Below are 20,745 nucleotides of genomic sequence, written 5' to 3'. Positions count from 1 at the left end.
TTGGATGAGTATCAGAAAAAGAGAAGAGAAGGCCTTGTACAAAAACAGATCAGTTAAATGCTTCAAAAATAAAGAAAGAAAGAAAAGAAAAGAAAGACCCATCAAAAACCAAAACGCCAAAATAAATAAATAAATAATCAAAGGAGTCAAAAATCGAATCTCCCAAAAGTTCAAAATCAAAAGGAGTCGATATTAAAAGAAACAAAGGCAAAAAGAAACAAAAGCAAAGTTAGAACTCCCAAAATTCAAAATCATATGGAGTCACAAAACCAAAGAGCAAAAGAATGAATCACAATTCGGAAGCAAAGAACAAAATGAGGTTCTTCTCTAGTTACAAGTATCACGAAGACCCAATTTCTCAACTTATCAGATTTTGTTTTCCCTTCCTTTTTCTTTCTAAACCATCACCCTAGCCCCGTAACTCCTAATAAAAGACCTCTAGCTCGATTAGGAATAAGATGGTGTGATAGTAAGTGGCAAGTGTGATCAATCGACCCCAGTTTCCTTTGGACGTCATTCGTGTATGTGAGGAATATAAATGCCCGCTGCATTTGAGAGAACAAAACTTGAGTGAATCTATCAGAGAGTTTGTGTTTTAACACATCCCTGTGAGAACCCACCTTAAGGATGCTCTCCAAAAATTTCAGAAACGACTCTACTTTTGCATTTCATTGCTCATGTTTGCGCATTTACCTTTAGATGATTTAATAATTGTACATATATATGTTATTCTAAGTTCAAAGGAGTTTGTCCTTATTCCCCGCTAATGAGATGTATAGACTTTTGAGAATAAATAAGGAGACAAGACCCTTTGTACTAGATAAAGAAAGTTTGTGAGTACCTTCTTTGGAAAACTCTCACGAGGCTTAAGCTCGTCCATTAGGAAATTCTTAGTGGTTTAAGGCCTTATTGCATATGGTCAATGCAGTCACACTCCACGAAACGAGATTTGGATAATAAATCACACATTTGTGATCTTAGTTTTCTCTCTCATCTTTGGTTGAGGACAAGCAAAATGCTATTTGGGGGTGGTTGATCAGCTCTCAAATGTGCGATTTATTACCTTTACATTATTGCATTACAACCCTTCTTACGCATAATAAATAGACAATTCATAGTTTTTACTGCCTTTTGCAGATTACAATCCATTTCAGACCACTTATCATAAAAGATGCATATTAATGCTTCTTATGAAGACTCAAGCTGCTATGAAAAAGTGCTGAAAAAGTCAAAAATCAAAGTCAAAGTCAAAGGACTCAAACCCAAAGGATTGAAAGTCATGTCCTTGACTCAGAAGACTGGAGATGGATGACCTTGTCACAAAAGAAGACTTGCTCAAGACCTAGCTTGCTCAAGAAGATAGAGAAAATAGAAGAAAAAACAAAGCATAAAGGAAAATAAAAAGCAACATAGTGAGGTGTCTTGATTGTAGAGAGAGAGGGCAAATCAGTCATTGTAAAAGTAGGAGTATAAAAACAAAAAGTAGGGAGAGAAAGCATTATCCAATTTTTGGTTTGACAACCCAAAAATTGAGATCAATTTATCATGTTTTCTTAGGTAGATTTATTTTAATGCATTTTAATTTCTTGTATTGTTATTTCCTTATTTCAATCTATCTTGTTATATTGTTACTTGTTTTCAATCTTTCATTCAATCATGTTTTCAATACTTGTTGTTTTCAATCTCTCATTCAATCTTGTTTTCAATTCTTGTTGTTTTCAATCTCTCATTTCAAACACTTGTCTTACAATCTTGTCATTCACTACCAAGAATAGTTGCACTTATTGAAGTCATCAATGAGTGTAACTTGGTGAGAAAGTCATCACCTTTTCTTCTTCATTCTTCATGTTTTAATCACACAACTTCATGTTTTCAATGTTTTTAATCCCTCAATATTAGTCTTTCAACACTCCTTAGATTTAGCATGAGAAAGATGATTAGAAGAACTAAAAAAATGTTTGTTTTCTTTCATTAATCATTCCTCCCATCTTAAGATTTAGGACAAAACTTCAACTCACATCAAATCAATACTCACAAAATATCATATTACATCACTAAAACACACACACACACACACACACACACACACACACACTTTAGTTTTGGAGAAGTAGTCAATGATTTCTATCTTTGGAAGTAGCGATGTGTCTTGGTAATGGCGATGTAAACTGTGGTAATTAATAATTTTTGAACTTGTTTATCAATTGGCAAAAGTTTTTATCTTTGAGAAAATTATATCGCCATATGTTAATGTTAATGTTTATGGGTACCATTGCTGAAAACCCTCACGAGACTAAACTCGTCCACTAGGGGTAACCTAGTGGTTTAAAAGGCTTGTTACATATGCTGAGTGTAATCGTGATTCCTATGAAAGTGAGTTAGGATTTTTATTTTTGTTATTAGTTTAGAGTTAGTTTGCTCGAGGACTAGCAAAATATAAGTTTGGGGGTATTTGATAAGCACATAAATGCTACACAATTATGCCCATATTTATATTATATTGTCTAGTTATATGACATTTTTTTTTATTAGTCTGTTTCATTGGTTTTACAGGAATCGATGCGTATACGACGAATTGAAACAGGCTAAGACTGGGGACTTTACGGGGTTGTAAGATCCTCATGGCTTAATCACATAGAGCATACACAATACAAGGTTGGAAATAACATGTATGAGACATTCTAAGAGTGTTGTACGTAAAATGCTGAAGCTCTGCAACAAGAACGCGAGGGGCGCCCGCCCCTTAGTATGCCTAAAGTCAAGGGCGCCCGCCCCCTTTTTTGATTTACCAAAATTATAGTTCTTTTCCAATTTCGAGAACCCTTCGCGCTCACCGCTTGGAACTCGAATTAGACAGTTCTAAGTGGACTAGAACACCGAAGGAAACCTTTCCAAACTGGATTCCAACTCTTGGATGCCCTAATCAACTCTATATAAACAAAGGAATAACAAGATTGAGGGGAGGAACCTTTCCAGTAGAACAAAGAAACGCAGTAAAGAGAAAAGAGAGAAGAAAGGCCGAGAGTAGAAAGGAGAGAACAGGGGAGGAGCCTCAACAAGCCGAAACAGGTTATATCTTTGGAGGCGAAGCTCTGGAGCACAATTATTGCATTGGAACAGACTAAGTGGACAAGAAGGGAAGTCTTCACAGCATAATTTCGGTTTTGCCTTATGGGTTATGTTTATTTTATGTTCATTGTACTGTTTTCCATGTCTAGCTAAGTTACAAGCTAGGGCTTAGATAAAACCCTCTACTTGCGTAGGTTTTGATCATATCTGTTTAGTTGGTTCATTGTTCTCTGACTTGATTTTATAGCATAATACTTGGTTGATTTCATTGGTATTAGTAGAATACCTTCATTAATTATATCTTGCACGTTATGTCATGATTTGACTAGTTAATAGTTGGATTAATATTATGTTATTATCAAAGCATCATTTTTATGTAAATTAAATCTGTGAAAGGTTGTACCTTAAACAAACAACTTTTACTAGGGGTTTATACTTTTGTATGTTTGTTGAAATTCAATCATACCAATATATAGATTTATATAAGAGCTTCACGTTCATATCTTTGAGCAAGCAAGGGTTACATTTCCCTCGTGCTACTCGTAATACAAAGAGAACTTTAAATTAGTTAAACTAAGATAATCTACAAAGGTCTAGGGTGGATTCGAATGTCTTAGTATTTCTCTCTAATTGTTAGTTTAAGATTTATTGTTTTCTTAGTTAAATTAAATAGGTTTAGTTAATAGTTAATTTAATTCTCCATAAACAATTTTTGTTCGGATTAGGTTAAGTAGAATTTTAGCACTCAATTGTCCTCAACACGCATTCTCTGTGGGATCGACCTCGTATTTCCATACTTACTACAATAGAACTTGTGCGCTTGCGAGTATTATAAAGTAGGATTAAATTAGTATATTTATTTAGGTCGGTTTAATTTCCTATCAGTCGGTAATGGGAGGAGAACGAGAAGCAGGTGTTTGAATTGTGGAGTTTTTATCAGCATCAAATGTACTTTTTTCTTTTTCTAGTGACCAGCATCGACATCAGAATAAGCAACTTCTTTATCTTGAGAAGGAGCTTTAGAAGATTAATGATAAGTGCTCAAAAAGTGCTATTTAACCCTCGGTTATGCCTCTTGTTTAGCCATCTTAGTGGACTAATAGTGTTTATAAGTTGTGTTTTAAGATTCTACAGGTGAAAAAGAGAGTTTTGTAGAATATTAGAGAAAATGGGGTAAAACAGAGCAATTTGGAGCATTAAGGATCACATGGGAGGCCCGTGGACAATCATGGAGAAGGCCAAGGAATTGGAGCTATTAAAGATGCGACTTGGACCAATTTTAAAGTCTATTTGGAAGCCCAAGGACAAAGGATTCGTTGCTTGGACCAAAGCCCGCAGAAGAGGATAGAAGGATAGAGTAGAAGAGAGAAAATAGGCTTACGCGTCTGGGACGCATGGATCGAGCGTCCAGACGCATTGATCAAGTCTGGGACGCATGGATCGAGCATCCAGACGCATTGATTAAGTCTGGGACGCATGAATAGTGCATCCAGACGCATGAATCGACACTGTAGCCAATTCCTTCTTAGTTTTGGAGATGAAGTTGGACTCTGAAAGAAGTCTATTTGTATTAGGAAACAAATGACAGTTTGGAATGCTTTTAGAGCTCATTATAACCCCTATAAATAGAGAACCTAAGTGCCTCATGTAAAAGGCCAATTCACTTATATTTTTGTCTCCAGAACTTGAGGTAGAGAGAGATTAATAATAAAAGATCGGTTTTAACTAGCTGAGTCTTAATAAATTAGTCTTTCTAGTCTTATGTTCTTCGACTCTTCTTCTTCTCGTTCTTCGTGTTCTTCCTTCTTTATGGAAGGCTAATCTTCTCCTTCAAGGGAGGAGATGAAAGCCGATCTTTAAGGTTTAATGATTCTTCCGGGTTCATGGTGTTCTTCAATCAAAGTTAGTTCTTTATGTTTTTAGTTATTAGTTCCATTGCCCACACCAGGGGATGGAAGTATAGAACAGGGTTTATGTTTTGCAATATTAATATCATGCTAGTGTTCTTTATTTTTCTTCTAGTAGTATAGTTCTTTAGAGTTAGGGAAGTATTCTTTGTGTTGCCTTAGAAGGGGTAGGTCGGGGGAGTGGTCACTTTAGGGAAGTATTCTTTGTGTTTGCCTTAAGTGGTGATTCATTGAATGACCGCCCTATTAAGAAGTCTCCTTGATGTTGCTCTCGGTAATACATTGAATGGCTGCCCGAGCTTACATAAAAGGAAAGAAGATATTAATAGCATAAACATAGGAACAACCTTAAGTAGAGTTAATTGTTAACGATGTTTCGTCCAAGAGGGCATCGACACTTGCTCGATTGCCTAATTGTAGTCTACTTATAAGAACAACCATGAAGCAGAAGGTCATAGATTAAAAGTATTGGTGGATTCTAATCTCTTGAATTCCCTCTCTTATAAATTCCCAATAGTTTAGTTAATTTAGTTTAGTTTAGCATTAGAATCTAAATCTCTATAATCATAGTTTTTAATCCCTTAAACCCCCTTTCCAGTCCTGTCCTTCACATAACATACACTTAAAAGTGGAACGATACCCTACTCATCCTTTACTTATTGGGGGATAATTAGGTTTTGATACGTTTCTATTTGTTCAACGACCATCATCTATCTATATCATCCATACACCATCTACACACAAAAAGGAGCGAGTGTCAAATGGCGCCGCTGCCGGGGATATAATTAATTGTAGCCCTGGAAGGAGTGTCAAATGGTGTCGCTGATCCCGTTTTAAGTTGTTTATGTTTAACATTTTCTTTCAAGATTAGAAGTTTGAATCTTGAGGTAATTTTTAGCTGCATCATCCATCCTTTTAAGAAAGAGAGAAGCTTGAAGGACATCTCGAAGACAAGATCTACCATCCAGGTTAGTCGAATCTTCATTCTTAGTATAGTTGCATCATAGTTTAGTTTTATTGCTTTCTAGTATAATTGCATTTAGGACCTTTTCAACAATTGAAGTTGTAAGCCAACACAGCGAAACATCAAATTCTAGTGTTTCTTGTCTGAATCTTGACAAACGGATTATCGTCTGTGGGCAGTGGTACTTAAGCAATCCAAGTGATTCACCATAACCTTAGAAGAGACAGCTTTAGACAACGGGCGAGATACTAGCTGTAACGCCCGTATTTAAAATACGTATTTATCTATTGATTAATTAATTAATTTAATTATTTATTTAAAATTTCGCTGGATTGGATTTGGGATATGTGGGCCTGATTTTTGGGCCCGAACCTGTGTTGGGCTTGGGTTTTGAACCCAAGTATATAAACACATTGTTATAGAGAATAGGGTTTTTAAAAATAATAATAAAATATTAAAAATGGAGGCAGAGCTAGAAGCTTGTTTGCTGGAGGGTGGAGCGCGACGATTCGGACTAGGAGGATTCGTCGAGCTGTTCATAAAGGTGAGTAGTTACGTTTTTATTTTTATATCGAAACTAGAGTTTTACGCGTGAACAAAAACCTTTACTGCCGATTTCGATCAGTTTTCTACTTATGTGTTTTCTGTCGATACCTTTTAGTTTTATTGAAAACTGTGGGAATCCGTTATTTAACTGTGGAGGCTTATCGGGTTGTTACTGGCGGCTAAAGCCCCACAGTAATGAATCCTCCTCTGTCCGGTATGCATTACTGTAATACTGTGGGTATGGATATATTGTTATGAACTGTTTTGGTTGGTTGTCGGGGTAGAATCGGCGGTGGCTATTGATGGTGGGTGGAAGGTGGCTGCCGATTGGGTTGTGTGTTGTGGTTGGACGAAATACGGTGGTCGGGCTATCGGTTTGAGTACTGATTGGACGAGGCTGTAAGAGCTTGGAGGCGTTAATGGTGCCGGTGGTTGGGCTGTATTTGGTTTAATTGGGTGTGTTGTTTTGCTTTGTTGGGTTAAGGTTAAGTTGTTATGTCGGATTTAAATGTTGGAGAGTTGGGTGGGCTGTCGAGTGGAGCTTGAAGCACCATTAATGGTGGCCGAAATTTGTAGATCTAGTTTTGGGGGAAGTTTGGATTGTAGGATTTGAGGTTTTAGCTTTTGTTAAACTGGTGGGGGTTTGTACCCTCTCCATTTTCGGTTTGTTGAAATTGGGGGGTGTGTGAAGGATGTTGGGGTGGCTGGAAGCAAGCGGCTGTTGCTGCGGAGGGGATGACAGTGAGAGCGATCCAGTGCTCCCGGTCGGTGTATAATTGTTTGGACTTGTGTCTAATTAAGTTGGGCCGAACCATATTAGTTTTTGGTTTTGGGCCGGTTTATTTGGTTTAGTTTGGGCCCAGTTTAGTTTAAGTTGTGGACCAGTTTTAGTTTAACTGTTGGGCCGGTTTCAGTTAAATTCTCCGGGCCGAATCCATTGGTGTTTTGAGCCAGTTTCCAATTTTGGTTTTTGGGTTGGTCATATAATTTAAAATATATCTAATTGGGTCAGGTTGAATAATAAGTTGGTTTAGACTTTCGGGTTCTAAGGTTTGGGCTTGGCCAGTTAGGTCCGAACCATTACCTTGGTCATGAGCCCATGAGCCATGCACATTGACCTTAGCCATGAACCATGGCTATGACCCTGAACCTGTCGAACATGGAAACGACAGTTTGGCTTTGACCTTAGCCATGAACCATGGCTATGACCATGAACCTGTTGAACATAGAAATGACAGTTTTACTTTGACTTTGACAATGACAGTTTGACTTCGACCATGACGTGTCGACTTTGACTATTGACCATTGACCGTTGACTTTGACTTTGACCATGGCATGTTGACTTTGACCATTACATGTTGACTTTTTCCCGTTTTTCACATATTTAAGAATATGGACAAATATAATAATAAAATATTGTCGAACATCATATAACGTTGTTTGTCATTATCGAATTAAGATTTGACGTGAGTAGTGTGTAAAGCTTATATATATTGGGCTTTGATTGTGGGTGTGGACGTGGGATCGCATTTAATTGTCTTTGTATTATATGTTGTAAATTGTATGGACAAATCAAATGCTAAATCTTTGTGGAAGCTTGTATAAATTTGGTGGTCATTATCTAATTAAGATTTGACGTTGATATTGTGACATTATATAATATGTTGGGATATATATATAATGCAATATGTTTGGGAGAAATAAATGTATAAACACTCCATTATTATATATGTGAGATGCTACTATGAGGTAGTATATGATTGGTGAAATTTGCCTACGGGATTGTGGCTTAGTGCAATAATATATTGGCACGTGAAAGAATGAAAATGGTTATGAGATATATTCGAGACATTTCTAAATATTGTGGCTTAGTGCAATAATGTATTTGACATGCACGTGATATAGTGAAACGTTTATGAGTCATAAATGTATGACCTGAATAAATTATGTAACGAAAAATCCTAGAACCCGACTACCACCAACTCATGTGATCTGCTGTGTGGGCGATTTGATATATAAGATGTTGTATATATATGAGATGTTGATTGACCCATGTGTTGGGCAATCGTAGCGAATAGTGGCTTGACATATAAGATGTTGATATATAAGATGTTGTATATATATGAGATGTTGATTGACCCATGTGTTGGGCAATCGTAGCCGAATAGTGGCTTGATATATAAGATGTTGATATATAAGATGTTGTATATATATGAGATGTTGATTGACCCATGTGTTGGGCAATCGTAGCCGAATAGTGGCTTGATTATTCCGTTCGCAAAATAGAACAAGATGCGCAATATTTTATGCCGAATAGTGGCATTACTTACATAATTGCTTCCGTGTGAGGATTTACCTAGTGTGCGGCATCCCGCTCAGGGTGGTTACGCATGGAGTGGTTCATTATGTAAGGGGAGGCATGTGGATGTACATGTTCGGCGTTGGGTAGCGATTGTGGTAGCCAGGGAAACTAGGTAAGACATAAATACGACGTGAATTTTAGGGACACACAAAGAAAGTCTAAACTAATATAATTATGGTAATATGTTGGTAAATGATATATCTCTAGATAGATGATTGTATATGTTTTGCTGGTTAGTAGTTTAGTTAGAGCCTAAAGCCTTCGTGGAGGAACTAAATGCCATTTTATTATCATTATGGTATGTTGTATTAGTTGTTGGAAGTTAAAAGCCTCGATTGGAGGAACTACCTGCCTAGATTATTGTACTTAAGGATGTTGTATTAGTTGTTGAAAGTTCACGGTACCTCTCGGGGAAGGAACTAACTGTCAGATGGATGGTGTACATATATGTATAATTATATTTTAGATTTTAGAGCTACTCACACCAAAGCATTTTTATAATCTTGACCCGATTTGCATGTTTGTTTATCAGGTGTGTTCATTCAATGAACATAGTTGATAAGTTTTGACAGGTTTAGTGTTGAAGAAGGTTGGCTGCTGCTTGTGGTTTGCGTTAGCATTGCATTTCAGGATGTATTTTGTTTTCCCTTAAGGTGATATAGATTTTCAGTCTAGGCAATGTATTTGTACTTTCATTTGTAATTTTAAATAAGGAGTTATTGAAAAGAGATTTGTAACCTAATCTTATTTGTAAATTTTTGTAATGAAGATGACATTTGTTTAATTGAAATTTTTATTGGTTTTTAATTATCCGCATATTTAAAACTGTTTATGGGTTTTTGGAAGTTGAGAGTGCGTCACACCTCGGAGATCGAAGAGTCGGGAACAAATAATGTTTTTCCGAATTCTGTCGAAATTCGGGGTGTGACACTAGCTGTAAAGCCCAACCCAGTTGAAGGAAAGTAGTTTTACATTTTAGTATAATTTAGAATAGTTACATATTATTCAAGCATTGTAGGATAGATTTTCGTCATTTTCGCATAGCATTTTCTAGTGTATGCCCCGTCCATATCATCGTCCCAAGTAAGAAACAACAAGTGGACAAGGTTTAACAACCGACTCACAAGAATACTAGGCGAGATTGAAACAATGGCGCAAGCAATGATGGAGGTGTTATGAATCCAAATAATCCCGGCTATCCCACCCATGCAAGCACAACAGAGGAAGAAGCTGAGTGATTTCTATTCACCAATCATTGGAGACCCACCCAGCAGTATTGTTTTTCCAGAGATAGAAGCTAACCAATTTGAACTTAGAGCATCAGTAATCTCTATGCTTCCAAAGTTTAATGGTTCGCATAATGTTCAAACCTTATGTTCACATGAACAAATTTCTATCGATCCTCGAGAACTTTCAAGAACCGAATATCGGGGATGAGAGTATCAAGTTAATTCTTTTTCCACTCTCACTTGAAGGTAAAGCATCCGAATGGTTAACTGCACAGCCGATCAATTCAATCAACAACTAGGAGAAGTTGAGAACAAAGTTTATGAACAAGTTTTACCCACCCCAGAAGACAGATGCCATGCAGCAAGCCATCAACAATTTCAAAGGGAAGGTGACTGAAGAATATCATCAAAGCTGGGAGAAATTCAATAATATGCTAGTCTCATGTCCACATCATGGTTATGATAAGAGCACACTGGCTCATTTTTTCTTTCGAGGACTTTCTACTATGAACAAGCAGATGATACAGTCAATGCATCAAGGTAAGTTTACATCATTGGATGGAGAGGAAGCCTACAACTTTATCGAGAATTTAGCTGAAGAGACTCAACAATGGAGTACTAGCAACGAGGACGTAGCTAGAGTGGGGGGGGGGTGCCGAAGCAATTTGGCAACCAAATTCAAGAAGACCCAAATCAAGCGATGCTATCAATTATGGCAAGCCTATCAACAGGACTTGAAAATCTGAACAAGAAGTTTGATCAGTTCTCCATGAATCTTCCAAAAGCAAACAATTTCCGAGCTAAACCTCAGCCATCCAAGCCTTATTATGCAATTTGTGAGCTATGTTCGATGAAGGCCACACCATCGAAGAGTGCTTTCAGATTATCTAGATACTAATGCGTAAGCATGTAGTATCAACTCTTTAGGAAGAAATAACCCGGTTCAATCGGGGACAAAATTATTGGAAGCCACAAAATACAAATCGAGGAATTTTCCTCCGTGATTCGAGAATCACCAAATCGGTTCGAATAACCGATGATCGGTTTCAAAACCGCCAAAGAACCATACGAAATCAACAGCATATACGAGAACCGGCAATACCAAGCCAACACAAACATAGAGTTATTACCAGATCTTATGAGTGGATATATTGCCCCTACGCCTCAGTCGAACAAGGCAGTTACCCCACTTTTGGAAGATGCTATCACCACCATTGTCAATGAGCTAAAACAGACAAATCAAAGAACCCAGAAGTTGGAGAATAACTTTAGTGTCATTCAACGCCGGATATAGGCAAATCATTTGCCGCCTTGGAGAGAGATCAAAAAGGATTACCAAGCCAGCCGGAGCCAAATCCAAAATGAAGAGGTGTCCTGCAGGTGGATAACCTGGAGATCACTCAGTCGAATGCCCAAGTTAATTCTGTCACCACTCTGAGGTCAAGCAAGAAAGTTGATAACAAGATTGTCTATGAACCAGGAAAAGATTCTGCGGAGCCTAAGGTAACTTATGTCCCCACCATCCCACCCAGTTCTAACATTCCAGATATATCTAGTGTTGTGCCACCTCAAGAATTTGTTGTAAAAGAAGTTGAAGGAACTCGGGAAGTAAGTAAGAAGAAGCCATCACGAGTGACTCCACTGTCACTCCACTATCCGTTACCAAAGCCAACCGAAGCAAAAAGAAGAGAACCGATATTGAAGAATCCGCCAAAGACCGCGTTTCCTTGAAACTAGTGAATACCGAGAAAAAGATTACCAAGACAAAGGAGATTTGCGATGTATTTCAGAATTTCTGATTAATATCCCATTTCGACCGCCATCAAGCAAGTTCCCTCAGATGCCAAGTTCCTGAAAAGATCTAGTGAAGAAGAAGACCAACATTCCAAAAGAAGCTTTTATCGCTCAACGATGTTCATCGTACCTACAAAATCTATCGGTTGTGAAACTGAAAGATCCTGGAAGTCCAACTGTTACATGCAGAATTGGAGATTCTTTGGAGGAACAAGCTTTATTAGATTTGGGTGCAAGTGTGAATCTTCTACCATATTTCGTCTACGAGAAGTTGGGCTTGAAGGATCTAAAACCGATTGATGTTACTTTAAAGTTGGCAGATAGATCAGTGAAGATACCTAGAGGACTAATTGAAGACGTCATAGTCAAGATCGAAGATTTCTATTATCCGGTTGATTTCATAGTACTCGACACAGAACCTACATCTGGTAGGCAGATACCAATCATTCTAGGCAGACCATTATTGGCCACTGCAAATGCACTCATCAACTGTCGAAACGGTAATATGACGTTATCCTTTGGTAATATGAAAGTTGAGACCAATGTTTTCCATATGTTACAACAACCACAGGAGGTGTGTGTTGTGAACGAGGTATGCATGATTGAAATGTTAGCACAGGATTATCTGACTCATTCATATCGTGCTGACGAGTTATTGAAAGCTCTGACAGACTCAAATTGTGAGGAACTTAGTGTTGAGGCAATAAATGCGATTTTGGATTCATCACCTGCCATGAATGACAGCAAGTTCAAAGAAAAGTTTGAATCGCCTATGCCTGATGGACCACCTAAAGAGCTTAAGAAGGAGCCGCCTAAGCTAGAATTGAAAACTATACCGTCTACACTCAAGTATGTTTTCTTGGGAGATTTGGGAACCTACCCAGTAGTCATTGCATCAGATTTCACTGCGGAGCAGGAATCCAGGTTAGTAGCACTTTTAAAAAAACACAAGTCAGCTATAGGTTGGACAATTGATGATATCAAGGGGATCAGCCCTATGATAGTTCAACATAGGATTCATCTGGAACAGGATTCCAAGACTTCTAAGCAACCACAGAGGAGGCTTAATCCGAAAATGAAGGAAGTAGTTAGAGAAGAGGTCATCAAACTCCTTGACGCCGGCATTATCTACCCTATTTCTGATAGTCAATGGGTTAGTCCAGTTCAAGTTGTGCCAAAGAAGTCCGGAACCACAGTGATCGAGAACGAGAACAATGAGTTGATTCCAACCAGGATTCGATTTGGATGGAGAGTTTGCATCGATTGAAGTGAATAGCGATCAAGGAAAGACCATTTTCCATTGCCATTCATTGATCGGATGTTAGAAAGATTAATTTGGACAAGCTTACTATCGCTTTGATGGTTACTCGGGATATTTTCAAATCCATATTCACCCCGAGGACCAAGATAAGACCACATTCACATGTCCGTTCGGAACATTCGCCTACCGTCGTATGCCTTTTGGTCTATGCAATGCACCGGCCACTTTTCAGCGATGCATGATGAGTATTTTTGACGATTTTTCAGTTTTTATGGACGATTTTTCAGTTTTTATGCATGGTGGAGAAATACATGGAAGTTTTTATGGACGATTTTTCAGTTTTTGGATCATCTTTTGAGGATTGCCTACACCATCTCTCCTTAGTCCTTAAACGTTGTTGCGATACCAACTTAGTTCTGAACTGGGAAAAGTGTCACTTCATGGTAAAGGAAGGGATAGTGCTAGGTCACCAAGTTTCAAAGGAAGGAATTCTAGTAGATCAAGCAAAGATTGATATTATAAAGGATCTACCCAAACCGAGAACTGTCAAAGATATCCGTGCCTTCCTAGGTCACACGGGATTCTACAGTCGATTTATCAAGGATTTCAACAGAATTGCAAGACCGCTGTCACATCTGTTAGGGAAAGATATTGTCTTTGATTTTGATACATCATGTGTTGAAGCTTTTATGAAGTTAAAGGAAGCACTCACTTCAGCACCAATCATTCGTGTGCCCGATTGGAGCCAGCCATTTGAAGTCATGTGTGATGCATCTGATTATGCTATAGGAGCCGTTCTAGGACAAAGAGACAAGAAAGTGCCGTATGAAATCTACTATGCTAGCAAGACTCTAAATGGAGCTCAGATTAATTATTCTACCACTGAGAAGGAACTCTTAGCTGTCGTCTATTCTCTTGACAAATTCCGACAATATCTGATAGGTCCAAAGGTGATTGTCTATACTGACCATGCCGCCTTGCGTCATTTACTCGCTAAGCAGGATGCCAAGCCTAGGTTGATAGATCCGATAGATACTATTTTTACAAGAATTTGATTTGGAGATACGTGATAAGAAAGGAACAGAGAATGTCGTTGCTGATCACCTTTCTAGATTGCTAGTGGAGAATACGGAAGAGAATTTACAAATCTGTGAGACTTTTCCTGATGAACAGTTGTTCAGTATATCAGAAGTGCCATGGTACAGCCACATTGCAAATTATCTTGTGACCGACAAGGTACCATCAAATTGGAGCAAGCAAGAAAAAGATTTATTCTACTCAAAGGCCAGATATTATTTTTGGGATGATCCATACTTATTCAAGAAGTGTTCGGATCAAATTATTCGAAGATGCATCCCAAAATTGGAACAGGAATCCATTCTATCATTCTGTCATGATCAGCCTTGCGGAGGACACTTTGGCCCGCAACGTACTGCATACAAGGTATTACAAGCTGGATTCTATTGGCCTACCCTTTTCAAAGATGCAAATCTTTATTGCAAAGCATGTTCGAGATGCCAATTTTTGGGCAAGACCTCGAAAAGGTTCGAGTGGCCTCAACAACCAATCTTTATCTCAGAAATCTTTGATGTATGGGGTATAGACTTCATGGGACCATTTCCGCCTTCTTTTGGTTACACCTACATTCTACTGGCTGTGGACTATGTTTCAAAGTGGATTGAAGCAGTTCCTACAAAGACCGCCGATCATAAAGTCGTCATGAACTTTTTGAAGAAGAACATTCTACCAAGATTTGGAACACCGAGAGCCATCATCAGTGATAACGGTTCTCACTTCTGTAACCGTGTATTTGGGAATCTTATGGCAAAGTATGGAGTAATTCACAAGCTAGCTTTACCATATCATCCTCAGACTAATGGTCAAGCAGAAGTTTCAAATAGGGAAATCAAGAGTATTCTGGAGAAGACAGTAAATCCATCTAGGAAAGACTGGTCTCTTAGACTCCAAGATGCACTATGGGCATACAGAACAGCATTCAAAACACCCATAGGGATGTCGCCCTATCACTTGGTATATGGAAAAGCGTGTCATCTACCTGTTGAGTTAGAACATAAAGCCTATTGGGCAGTGAAAGAGATGAATTTCAACCTAGATCAAGCAGGAGAAAGGAGGAAGCTTGGATCAGTGAATTAGAGGAATTGAGAAGTGATGCTTATGATAAGTCGAGGATTTACAAGGATAAGACTAAAGCATTACATGACGTAAAAATTCTGAAGAGAGAATTTGAACACCGACGAGAAGGTTCGGGTCTACAACTCTCGTCTAGAAATTTTCCCTGGAAAGTTGAGATCTAGATGGGCGGACCGCGTTTATAGTAAGACATGTCACACCTTTTGGAGCTATTGAAGTAGAAGACATAAAGAGAAGGACTCGTTTCAAAGTAAATGCTCATCGACTGAAGCCTTTTCTGGAGTTACCTACTGGAGACGTAGAGGCCGTTTTTCTCAAGGATCCGGTTTATCAGACCACTGTTGAAGCGGAAAATTGGGGTAAGTTACCTACACACCTTAAAGATTACATTCTATGTCTTGCTGAACCTGTTACTCTATCTAGTTTAAGTTTTTTGCATGAGAAAGCTAAGCGTCGTAAGCTTGACTCCTTAGGATCTCATTAGTATAAGTGACACTGATAGCCGGACCCTCAGATTTTCATAACTTTATCCTTTACTGAGAGGAGTTGCAAGCGCCGGAGTCAAAGTCTCATAACTCTAGTAGACCGAGTATAAAATGTCTACGGGAAGTAAGCATGTTGTTGAGAGATAAATTTTGAGATGGGAATACTAGTCTTGAGGATCTGATTATAAAGGACTCAAAAGTCTTGAGAATCTGACATTAAAAGACTCACATTATGTGTTGGAGATCTGACGTAAAAAGACCTAAAAATTCGGCATCAATGGTAATATCCTACCTTTTTCTCATCCATTTCATTTACTTCTTTTATACATTGAGGTCAATGCATGTATAAGTACGGGAGGGTGTACTTGAGAAATGAATTTTGAAAATTAGTTTTCAAAAACTAAAATATTTTTGTTTCTATATCAACAGCATGAGAAAAATGAATTTTAATGATGAGTCTGGGATATAGATTCTATACTGGTTAGTGTTGAGTTTGATAGATAGTTGATATTATTGATTTCATTACTGCTTAGACTATTTATTATGCTCGGACATAGTTCTTGTTGATAGAATCCTTTATCAAGGCACCACCATAGTACTTGGTCAGTTTTGTGTACTTTTGCTAGAAGAGAGATTTAAACCCCTAGTAAACTGGAAGTAGAATTTTTAGACTTAACCCGTAAGACTTGAGCTTTATACCCATTCCTTGGAGAGTTCTTATGAAAAATCCGAGTTTTAGTGACTCAACATCTTTCAGTTCTTTATGTCGTTGTAATATAGTCTCATTATTCGTTGATTTGGTTAATCACGAAGTGACATCAACTGGGGAGATAGCCATTAGGTCTTGTAGTCTATTCGAAACAGAGTATTATACTGATAAGTCAAGTAGTGAACCCATTCAGCCTTTATCCCACCTAGTAGGACCATCATGTTAAACCCTTTTGAGCCTTACAATAAGCCATTTTTCTTCCAAAACCCTTTATCCTTTACCTAACTCCAGACAAGGAGTATAGCCAATATCTTTATCAGCCACCCATATGTTTCTGAGAATACGAGGGGCACAAGGAGGAAGAAAGACCACAAAAGGAAGATTACAAGGATATACCACTGGTTTAAAAAAAAAAAAAAAAAAAAAAAAAAAAAAAAAAAAAAAAAGTTGAACAGAATGGATGGAAAAGACAAAAGAAGAATTTTCTCTGCAATACAGAATTTGAAGAAATCTTCCAAAGAAAGAAGAAAAACCCTTAGTGTTCTCAGAAACAACCTTAGAATCCTTTTTACCTTTCCTTCATAAACAAATACCCAAGCCAAGTTACAACCCATGACTTATCACTACAGTATGGTACGAAGTCTAGAATAGGTGAGAGGATGCTAAAGTGAAGGACCCAACACTTCATATGTGATTGACATTCTTTCCATGAGACTACTTTTATTCAGAAGTCTGTTTTTCAAGGTAGAATGTGGGATGTTCGTATGCATTATTCTTTTCCCCACATACATGAGGTAAAATAGTAGACCATCTTCTGAGAGATTCTTTTCTGAGAGTATGACCGGTGAGGATTAAAAGTCGAGATTATCTACCTATGGTAAACTAGGGATTCCGTTTCTTGGATAGGAGAGTATAGGAGATTGACTAAGTACACACATAAGCCTTGATTAAGAATTTTGTCAATTTTTACTATCTCCCATCATAATCTATGAGTCTTTGCAACAATGTAGTTAGCAATGGAGACTGTCTATTGGAGTAAGCACTAAGTGGGTAAGGAATTTCTCTCTCTGAAAAATACTATCATTCTTGAACATTCTATTAATTGATTTTGTGGGTATATCACCTGAAAACCCTCACGAGACTATAACTCGTCCTTTTTGGGGAACTTAAAGGTTTAAAGCCTTGTTGCATATGGTAAATGCAATCGCGATGCCTGCGAAAATGAGTTAGGATTTTATTTTTGTTATTAGGATGTGATTTTGATCACTTATCTAATTTTTTTTATCTTATTTGCTAAGAGACTAGCAAAAGGCTAGTTGGGAGTTGTGATAAGTGCTCAAAAAGTGCTATTTAACCCTCGATTATGCCTCTTGTTTAGCCATATTAGGGGACTAATAGTGTTTATAAGTTGTGTTTTAAGATTCTACAGGTGAAAAAGAGAGTTTTGTAGAATATTAGAGAAAATGGGGTAAAACGGAGCAATTCAGAGCATTAAGGATCACATGGGAGGCCCGTGGACAATCATGGAGAAGGCCAAGGAATTGGAGCTATTAAAGATGCGACTTGGACCTGTTTTAAAGTCTATTTGGAAGCCCAAGCCAAAGGATTCGTTGCTTGGACCAAAGCCCGCAAAAAAGGATAGAATGATAGAGCAGAAGAAAGAAAATAGGCTTACGCGTCTGGGACGCATGGATCGAGCGTCCAGACGCATTTATCAAGTCTGGGACGCATGGATCGAGCGTCCAGACACATTGATTAAGTCTGGGATGCATGAATAGTGCGTCCAGACGCATGAATCGACACTGTAGCCAATTCCTTCTCAGTTTTGGAGATGAAGTTGGACTCTGAAAGAAGTCTATTTGTATTAGGAAACAAATGACGGTTTGGAATGCTTCTAGAGCTTATTGTAACCCCTATAAATAGAGGACCTAAGTGCCTCATGTAAAAGGCCAATTCACTTATATTCTTGTCTCCAAAACTTGAGGCAGAGAGAGATTAATAATAAAAGATCGGTTTTAACTAGCTGAGTCTTAATAAATTAGTCTTTCTAGTCTTATGTTTTTTGACTCTTCTTCTTCTCGTTCTTCGTGTTCTTCCTTCTTTATGGAAGGCTAATCTTCTCCTTCAAGGGAGGAGATGAAGCCAGTGCTTAAGGTTTAATGATTCTTCCGGTTCATGGTGTTCTTCAAGGTTAGTTCTTTATGTTTTTAGTTATTAGTTCCATTGCCCACACCAGGGGATGGAAGTATAGAATAGGGGTTATGTTTTGCAATATTAATATCATGCTAGTGTTCTTTACTTTCTTCTAGTAGTATAGTTCTTTAGAGTTAGGGAAATATTCTTTGTGTTGCCTTAGAAGGGGTAGGTCAGGGAGTGGCTGCCTAGGGGAAGTATTCTTTGTGTTTGCCTTAAGTGGTGATTCATTGAATGGCCGCCCTATTAGGAAGTACTCCTTGATGTTGCTCTTGGTAATACATTGAATGGCTGCCCGAGCTTACATAAAAGGAAAGAAGATATTAATAGCATAAACATAAGAACAGCCTTAAGTAGAGTTAATTGTTAACGATGTTTCGTCCAAGAGGGCATCGGCACTTGCTCGATTGCCTAATTGTAGTCTACTTATAATAACAACCATGAAGCAGAATGTCATAGATTAAAAGTATTGGTGGATTCTAATATCTTGAATTCCCTCTCTTATAAATTCCCAATAGTTTAGTTAATTTAGTTTAGTTTAGTATTAGAATCTAAATCTCTATAATCATAGTTTTTAATCCCTTGAACCCCTTTTCCAGTCCTGTCCTTCACATAACATCCTTTACTTATTGAGGGATAATTAGGTTTTGATACGTTTCTATTTGTTCAATGACCATCATCTATCTACATCATCCATACACCATCTACACACAGAAAGAGGCTAGGTCAATTAACCTTTAGCATTTCTTGCTTGTGAAGCCAAAAACTTTTTAAGACCAGTGTTTCCCCCGAGTCTAGAAGACATATCTGTAGCGGATACATATAGAAATTAGGAACTTCCTTTTTGATTTTTGGAAAAAGATCTTTAGACATAATAACTAAACCACTATTTATATAATCAAAATAGCATTGAGGAACATAACGAGGAAGTTCAAAGGAAAAAGATTTGCTAAAAGCACTAGAAGAACAAGGTTTAAGGGAACCTTGGACAGGGACATCGGTGGATTTTCTAGGATCTCGATGCTGATCCATTTTTACGACACCACTACGAAGAACATACAGGGGAGGGAGATAATTAGTAATATCTTCTAATTCAACAGTAGGAAAAGGATTCGCATAGACATCAGCTCCTGTTTTTTTCAATAACTTCATCTTCATATCCTTTCAAAAGTTCAAGAACTCTAGCAGAGTTCCCAAGCTAGAATCATCGAAATAGCAGGTCTTTGAACTGAAAATAAGAGAAGTTATTAAATAAGAATGGAAGATTAAAATGCTATATCAAAAATATTTTATGGTTTAGATTAAATACCTGCCAGATTGAAGACTTTGTGTGTCAAAGAAGGAACGACTTCAGTATCAGATGACTCCCACAGCCCATAAACAATGATGGGGGTAGAGGGGTCATTGTCTATCACTATCTCGGTTTATCCTCAAGATGCCTACCAAACCATCTTTGTTGTGTTTTTTTAGGGTAAAAATAACCAGTAAATCTTTTTGGACCCTTAATTTTTTTTAAGATGCTCTCAACGAAAGTGTAATGGACAAGGATATCGGACAACCTAATTTTTTTGGTGGCATACACATCAGGTAATAAGTGAGCATTGTAATAATTACAAACATACATCAATCTCCAAAAAATTCTCATGCCTTGGCCAAAAAAGATGTTTAGATGATTCAAAAGTCCGCGGTCGAGATCAGTCAAAGGAAATCGTAAACTAGCTGCAATTTGCCCAACAGTTACAATAATTGATCTAGGATCACCACTCTGACATCTTTTATTTTTCCTAGCTCCAACATAATGTCGAAGAAGGATGTTGTTAGGTATCTGATACGCAGCTTGTACCAAGTCTAGGTTGGGTCTTTTTGGAATGCAAGGGTTAAGACCATGATGCCATATGCTGGGGTATCTTTAATAACTTTGCGCTTGGACTCGAAGCTTAATTAGCATGGTGAAAGGATGACATGGCAAGCCGTCAACAACATCAATAATTTCCCAAGTTGGTTTATTCTGAACGCACCTTTGAGATGTCGAGGCCAAAGAGGAGGCATTGACTCTTACTTTTGATTCGGTATAT

The sequence above is a fragment of the Coptis chinensis genome, chromosome 9 (genome assembly GCF_015680905.1).
Source record: "Coptis chinensis isolate HL-2020 chromosome 9, ASM1568090v1, whole genome shotgun sequence".
In the NCBI taxonomy this organism is placed as follows: domain Eukaryota; kingdom Viridiplantae; phylum Streptophyta; class Magnoliopsida; order Ranunculales; family Ranunculaceae; genus Coptis; species Coptis chinensis.
This window is presented reverse-complemented; position numbering follows the sequence as displayed.